At 47.9% G+C, this 7,625-nt stretch overlaps 1 protein-coding gene across 1 annotated transcript in view; it reads left to right on the forward strand.

Annotated features, from left to right (window-relative positions):
• Window positions 1-7,625, forward strand: part of GALNT2 (polypeptide N-acetylgalactosaminyltransferase 2) — a 189,986-nt gene that overhangs the window by 109,195 nt on the left and 73,166 nt on the right. The gene's annotated exons all lie outside the window — the stretch shown is intronic.

Genomic DNA, 7,625 nt, shown 5'->3' on the forward strand with positions numbered 1-7,625 from the left:
CAGGGTGACATCTCGCCATGCCGTGTCCCCTGGTCTGCGTCCTCTTGATTCTTCAGGGATCTGGGACCTGAGGGTAGAGGGTACTCCTGGGTTTATCAGCTCGGCTGACGAGGTCTCGAGACACTCTGACGTGGGTTTGTCACCAGCTACTCCAGGCCTCACTGCCCCCACACCTCTGAGCCTTGCTGGTAAGAAGCTCTGATTGGGAGGCTGTTCACAGGAGATCATTGGGGCTGGGTCTTGTTTCAGATTGTTAAAAAATGAGGAGTTATATTTGGAGGACAGCCGTTTTCCTGGGTGTTTGGTAGCCATCCCTGCTCACCGGGTCACTTAGGGTGTCATTCGTTGTCATGGATTGCACGTCTGCTGCGACTCAGGCACTGTGTTCGGGTCCTGGGATCCAGGCAGAAAAGTCTCATCCTGTTCTGGCGGGGGGGGGCGGGGGGGAGGTAACAGGTACACCAGGAAGCAAGGGAGTATAGTACTCTGAGGCGTGGACAGTCTGTTCCAAATCAATGCCTTCCTGGAGGTGGGAAGGTCAGGAAGCGCTCCAAGGAAGGTTAAGTCCTGAGCTGGAGGCATCCATAAAGGACAGGGGTGAGGCTGTGACAGGCAGCGCTGGGCTTCCAGAGAGCCCATCAGGGATTGGATCGCTCTGCATGTGTGTTCCAGGGATGGCTAGGAGGGTAAGCTGACGAGAGACCACTACCTTACACGTGAACACTTCTTCAAGTTCGGCTTTATTTTGTAAATTAGTAGCATACACGGAAAGGGGTTTTTTTCTCTCCTACTTTCAAGGGGGGGCTTGACTTAACCACATAGGTACCATAGAGCTGCCAAGTGCTCACTCCCTTTGCGTAACAGTGTTTTTGTTTGTGTGTGTGTTTGGGGTTTTTTTGTTTGTTTGTTTTTTTGCATTCTAGAGAGCTCTGTGTACCCACAGCAGCTCCTAAATAGGTAAATTTACAGGTCTTTTGGACCAAGGAATTGAGGGCACAGTGTGTGTTTGTGTGTGAGAAAGAGAGAGAGAGAGATTTAATATATGAAACATGACTGATACCTGATTATATGTGATACATAATATTAAGAATCTTATCATTTTTCTAAATCCAGTCCAGGAAATTGTCTTTGTTTAATGTCTTCTATTTTCCATTAATTTTTTTTTTTCAGAGGCAGCTTTATGCAGTCTTTATGCTGTGCTCATGGTTAAATTCAGCAGGGTTCACTGTTGAACAGCCTATCTAGAAGGGTTTGCTGGCCTGGGAGCCATGGACCCCAGGGAGCCCACACGGCATCTGGGACCCTGCAAGTCCTGAAGCTGTGTGTATGCACATGGCTGGGCATCTGGGGAGAGGTCACGGGTACTGGCGTCCCCCTCCCCCCCATCCCCAGGCCTGTGCCAAGCACTTTTCAGGGGCATTTACATGGTTCTTGAGACTCATGGCTCTGGACACAAGGATTGTCTTCATTGGACGGAGACGGAAGCGAGGGTACCCCTTTGTTAAAAACTTGCCCAGTGACTTAAGGCCAGAAAGGGGCCACGTGGCTGTTAAGGGGGGCTTGGCCTAAGCTCAAGAGCATGGGTGAAGTTCCAGCAGAATCTGGCTCAGAAACCTTACCTGGTGGTTTGAATCAACTGCTTCGACTTACATCTCCGTGAGACGGTGTGTCACTGCACCGTGGGGTTCTGAGTGGTTTTTCTGCCGTGGCTTTTCCTCCAGCCTTTTCCTTTCAGAGCTGAGAGAAAGTAGTGTGTTTTGTGATGGTTCATCAGTGTGTAGGCTTGATAGTCCCCAAAATTATATATATACGCATATATCGCTTTTTTTTTTCAGTTTTTGAAATATGAGTTTGTCAAAACAGATGTTTGACTATTCCTCCCATGGTGGGATGTGTTAGAGGTGAGTTTAATTTTAGTGCCAGTGACGGTGGCACGCTCATTTGCATGTGTTAAAGGAACAGCTGGGATGCCTTCCATGTTGGTTTGACTTTGGCTAAATTAATGCCTCCCCAAGTCAGTCACGTGCCTGGAACTGAGCCAGTGCCGTCCTCAGAGTTTGAGTTCACACTGAATGTCAGGTTAAGGAGATCAAGTTACCTCTGTGAATCCCCCCCAACCACTGCCATGCCTCTCATCCACAGCTATTAAAGCATTTGGCCTTCTACATAAGTGTTAACTTTTTTTTTTTTTTTTTTTGGTCACTGTGGTCTCTCCTTTGGTCTAGGATTATAAAAACGTTTGATTTCGGTCTTCACTTGGATAAATCTGAAAGCAGCACATGTGGTTCATTAAGAATAAGGTTTATGGAGTCACACAGATCTTGGTCACAATCCCAGACTCTCCAATTCTTAATCCTGCGGCCTGTAGCATCCGTAAGATGATGTCATACAGTCACCTCTGAGAAGAAACAGGATGTTCACAAGGGCTGGGTTCTCCCCCTCTTGAGATTTTGTTCACGAGCAGCATCAGCGAGGCAGCCCTTGACCTTGACCACCTCCCCGAGGCGTGCAGCCTCCTGGCTCCCACACTAGCGTGCTTAGACCCACCCCCCCACACACTTGATTTTCTCCATAATTCTTATCACCACCTACACACCATGTGTTGTACTTATTTACATGTTCATCTGTCTTTACTCATTAGAATAGTGAGAAACTGTAGCCAGGATTGTTCTGGACAACTCACAGCATTCTGTAAATTCAATAAATATTTGTTGAGTGAGTGTATTGCTTCACACAGAGCCTGACATATGGTGAGTGCCCACCAGCAGTCCTTAGTAATACCAAGAGTCATAAAAGAATAAAGGAGATTTTTGGCACTAGAGACCATATGAACCCCATGATGAACCCCAAATAACTATACTGTGTTTATATTCTTCCAGGAGTAGAAAGCACTGCCATTGCCATCTGTCCTTTATTTCCTGTCCTTTGGGATAGATGCAAGGAATCGGGTGTTCAGAGGCTTGCAAAAACAAAAACAAAGCAAAGCAGAAACCGCACACATTTGGGCCATGTTTTATTTACCTATTTTAAGTATATAAAAAATTTCATGCCAAAAAAAAAAAAATACATACATAGAAGCAGGTAGCCGTGAAAAGCTTGTCAGGAGTGAATTCGTAGATCTGATCTACAGGAAATACCGGACAGGCTTAGTAATTAAAAACTAGGAGCTCATCCTAGTCTTGAGAGTACAGTTTCCCACTCAAAAAAAAAAAAAAAAATCCCCTCCTTCATTTAATGTCATTTGAGATCTCAAATAAATTTTCAAGACCAAAAGCAGATTAAAAACCCGTGGGAATTTGGAAAGTGCTTTTTCAGACCATTTGTGTCTTCCCTTTCCCACCTTTGGGAAGCTGTTGTTGTTGGCCTGGTGAAAGATCATGCAGAGAGCAGCACTGGGCAGACCTGGGTGTGTACAGAAGGTGGGGCCAGTACGATGCACCGTGGATCCGAGGGGGGTATGCCGTGGAGCAGAGTGCCGAGATGTATGGCTAAAACAAGGGAAGCGGTGGGTTGCCTCGACCAAGTGAGAGGAGGCATGAGTGGGGCAGGTGTGGGGACACATCAGCGGTTAACAGTTGGACATGTGAAGTCCCAGATACATTGTCTGCGATTGGACAGGTGTCTGGTGTTCAGGAGAAAGGTCTTAGAGGAAACGTAAATTTGGGAATGGTCAGCACATGGATGGTATTTAAAGCTATGAGATGGACATCATCCCCAGGGCAACAAACATGGAAAGAAAGGGAGGCCCAGAGACCGAGCTCTGGCTGAGTCTGCCATTGAAATTCAGCTGTAAATTAAAGCCAAGGCCATCGCTTGTAGTACAGTCACACATGGGGGATCGCTGACTGTATCCCGTGGGTGCTGAGGCCCCAGAGGAGAGTAGTTATCTTATTAGAGTAGGGGTGAGTTGGGTATGTTAAAGCACCCTTGCGTTGTTTTTTGTTAGTGCGTGCACACACATGCGTGTGTGTGTGTCTTGTTTGCCTAGAAATGCATCTGATGGGAAAGTAAAGTACAGAAATCAAGTGCAAAAGCCTTATTATCTTGTTTTCTTCTTTTCCCGGTCAGCCACACACCATTCCTTTCTGTTTGGTCATCCAGGTCCCTTAAAAATGAGGACCGCTTGGTAAAAGAACTGATTTTCTTCCGGTTTCGAAAGTTGAGTTATTAGAAAGTTGCTCTCTGTGCTGCCCCCTTCCTTTAATCACTAAATTTAAAATGAAGGGTCTTGAAACATTTTTGTGTCTAAAGCTGAAATACCGCCGCTGAGTACGGGGTGGTCTTGACCACCTCCCACAAAGGATCCTTCTCTAAGAGAGAAGTTTGTCCAAGGTGCAGGCTTTAAATCAAGAGAACACTGTTTTTACTGCATCTATACATTGGGGTTGTGAGGTTTGGTTTGGTTTTGTTCAGGATAATCACCGAAGGCTTGTGTTTTAAACCACTTTCCTAGATGTGTGGCTGGAATGCAGCCCAGACCCAGAGACGAGAACTCTTGAGGGGCCATTCTTTCTTTCTTTCCTTCTTTTATTTTTTAGAAACTTTCAACAAGAGGCATTTAAGTAACGGGCTGTGCTGTTTCTTCTGGCTGGAATGTCCGTGTTGATGTCAGTTGTTTTAAGAGTGCCTCATCGGGATTAAGGGTTGTGGGGAAAGATACAGTCCAAACTTCCCGTTGTTACTCAGTAAGAGTAAACACTGTGGAAGCCAAGAAGAAGTTTTCTGCATCAATTCAGCCGCCAGGAGTGAGGCATTGGTGCAGGCAGTTATATTGTGGGACACAGACTTGGATTTTCCAGTGAGCGGAAGATCTGGGGAAACAAGATGACAGAAGCGTGGCTCTGAAGGAGTCTGAATCCCCACGAGTGGGCACAGAGAAAAGGGGGGCCCAGGGCTTTGTTTTCATTTCATGTTTTTGCTTATAAAAGTAGTGTCTTAGAAACACGCGCGCACAGCTGACCCCTGGATGCAGCCGGTGCTCAGGGACAGAGCTGATCTGCTTCCTCCGCAGCTCAGTGGGGCTCAGACCTGCTTTGCAGACCCAAGTCCCCTTCCTGTGTCCCACCCAGCAGGGTCCTGGGGCAGGAGGCCAGTGCCACATGAGGCACGGGACAGGAGACAGGTGCTTCTCTAAGCAGGGGCCCCCCCGGCTCCCTCTAAGTCCAGGTGGCCTCGCGGGCATTTGTGGCCGGTGGAGCAGAGGGAGTTTGGCGGGGGCGTAACGGCGAGGCTTTAAGCTCTGTTCGATAATAACAATAACAAAATGTTTATTGGATGTTTTATCAGTGTCATGGCCTGCGCTCAGCCTTTTATGTGCATTGATTTTATTTCATCTGCGAGCATTCCTGTGAAGTGGTAGGGAGATTCTTCTGATGACATCATCTGCCAGTCTCCAGAAGCCAGTGACCTGAGAGCCTCCAGAGAGAGAGCCCAGGTGGGTGCCTCGCCCGCCCGCGCAGGAGGCAGAGCGCTGACAGCGTGCTGGAAAACCCCTTTGTCACCTTGTGAGCAGCACATTTGGGGCTTGGCAGTTTGTAGGATATCCCCGCCCCCTCCTAAGGCACCACCTGTACCCTGAGCCCCTGGGGAGGGCTGGCATGTTACAGTTCTGAGGCCATGACCTTGATGGCGTGTCTGTGGGGCACTTGCCTGTGGTCGAGCACGTCGGTTAGTGGAGGACCCGGAGCGCCGAGCCCCTGACTTCCCACTCAGAGTTCCATCCCCGGTGTGGCTGCCTCGCCCTCGCCCTTCACAGGTGGCTTCCCCTCCTGGTCTTCAGGCACGCGCCCGAGGGCCCCGAAGGAGTAATCAGGCCTGATTATCCATTGCTGATGGAATCCTGAGACGTGGAGAAGGAGCAAGGTTCTTGTTTCTGTCTTTCCAGCAGCAGGTTCTCCGCGGGAATGTAATGGAAGAGTGCGCTCTGTTTCCGTCCCCGCGGGAGAGGGACGTGCATGTCACCTGGGCAGTCGCAGGCAGCCAGCTGCAAGGCTCTCCACTCTCATGGCCCCCCCTGCCCCCCATCCCAGGGCCTAACTTGCACCTTGCATGCAGAATCCCGACGACAGCCTTGCCGCCACTCACCAGCCTGTTCTGTTTTGTGTTTGTTTTGCTTGTTCTTATTTGCGGTGTTTTTATAAAAACAGCTCCAAAAACAGGCTACTCTTCTTTTCCCCTTATCCGCTCCCCGTTTTGACTCTTTGAGGCCTCTCTCTTTGAGAGACCAGAGGAGGTCTCTCTATGGGAGGTCTCTCTATGGGAGACCATAGAAGGCATAGATGGTAGAGATTGTCTGTGTCTTGTGTTAGCAGCTCCAAAGGGCCTGATGGAGGCCTCCTCTTAAAAGATCAGTAGCGAACGTTTGAAAGCGTGCTCCCTGAGTGCTGAATGCCTGTGCACACGTGTGGCTCAGGGTCCCCGGCCAGGACTCTGGCTTATGGTTTGGTCAGAGACAGGATGGCCCGCAGTGAGTGATGTGATTTTGTCTCTTTGGTCCCCTTTTCACCAACATCCTGGGAATAGTGATGTGCACGAAGGTCCTCTCGGTGCTGGAGGAGCGCACAATGCAGGGGGAGAGGCTGCGGCTCACGGGCAATGGCCCGTCCAGGAGAGGCAACCAGCCGGCTGAGGTTGTGCCTTCCTGAATTCTGTTCGTTGTGCTTTAGACTTCTTGTGAGTTGCTGTTATCTTCTTGGCCACCTGGTCCTCGTATCGTTAGGAAACTCCCTCTTTACTGCCAGTGGTGATTCTGTTGTGCTCAGTCTCAGTAGAGCTGCCCCAATTTTGGGTTGGTGTTTTCTGTTGTGTTATCTTTTCCTGTGTTTTCACTCCCAGCCTTTTCATGCTCTTATATTTAAAGAGCATTTCCTGTCAGTAACGGCTCCTTGAGTTTGGGATTTTTATCCACTCTGACAATCTTGTCTTTTTTTTTTTTTAAACTTTTTAAATGTTTGTTTATATTTTGGGGTGGGGGAGGAGAGGCAGAGAGAGGAGGAGACACAGAATCCGAAGCAGGCTCTATACAGGCTCTGAGCTGTCAGCACAGAGCTCGACGCGGGGCTCGAACCCACGAACCAACTGCGAGATCATGACCTGAGCCGCAGTCGGACACTCAACCGACTGATGTGTTTGGGTTTAACACTGACATTGCTCTGTCAGTATTCTATTTATGCCACCTGTTTTGTGTTCCTTTTCCAAATCCTCTCTTCTGCTTCTTTTGGATTAAGTATTTCTCCCTATTAGCTTGTTGCATTCTTTACTTATGAGAGTCTAATATAAATGAATAACTTTATTATGACCTGGACAATGCAAAGACCTCATAGCACTTGACCCCATTAGCTCTCCTCTATCCTTTGACCCTCTTTGTGGTCATATGGTCTAATTCTCTCTTTACGTGTAAATTCCACAGGATACCTTCTGTTGTTTTATGTAGTAAATATCCTTTTGATTTATTCATATCCTTATGTTTCCATTTTTCCTTATTTCTTATAATTTTCACTTTTCCTCCTGGAGCCATTTTTATCTGAGAACTTCTATTAGTATTTCTCTTAGTGCCAGGTTTCTGGCAATGAACTCTATTCCTTTTTTTTTTTTTTTTTTTTGGTTTTAAAAAACCTTTCCTTCCC

This window comes from Crocuta crocuta, unplaced genomic scaffold (genome assembly GCF_008692635.1).
Source record: "Crocuta crocuta isolate KB4526 unplaced genomic scaffold, BGI_CrCroc_1.0 scaffold59, whole genome shotgun sequence".
NCBI lineage: Eukaryota > Metazoa > Chordata > Mammalia > Carnivora > Hyaenidae > Crocuta > Crocuta crocuta.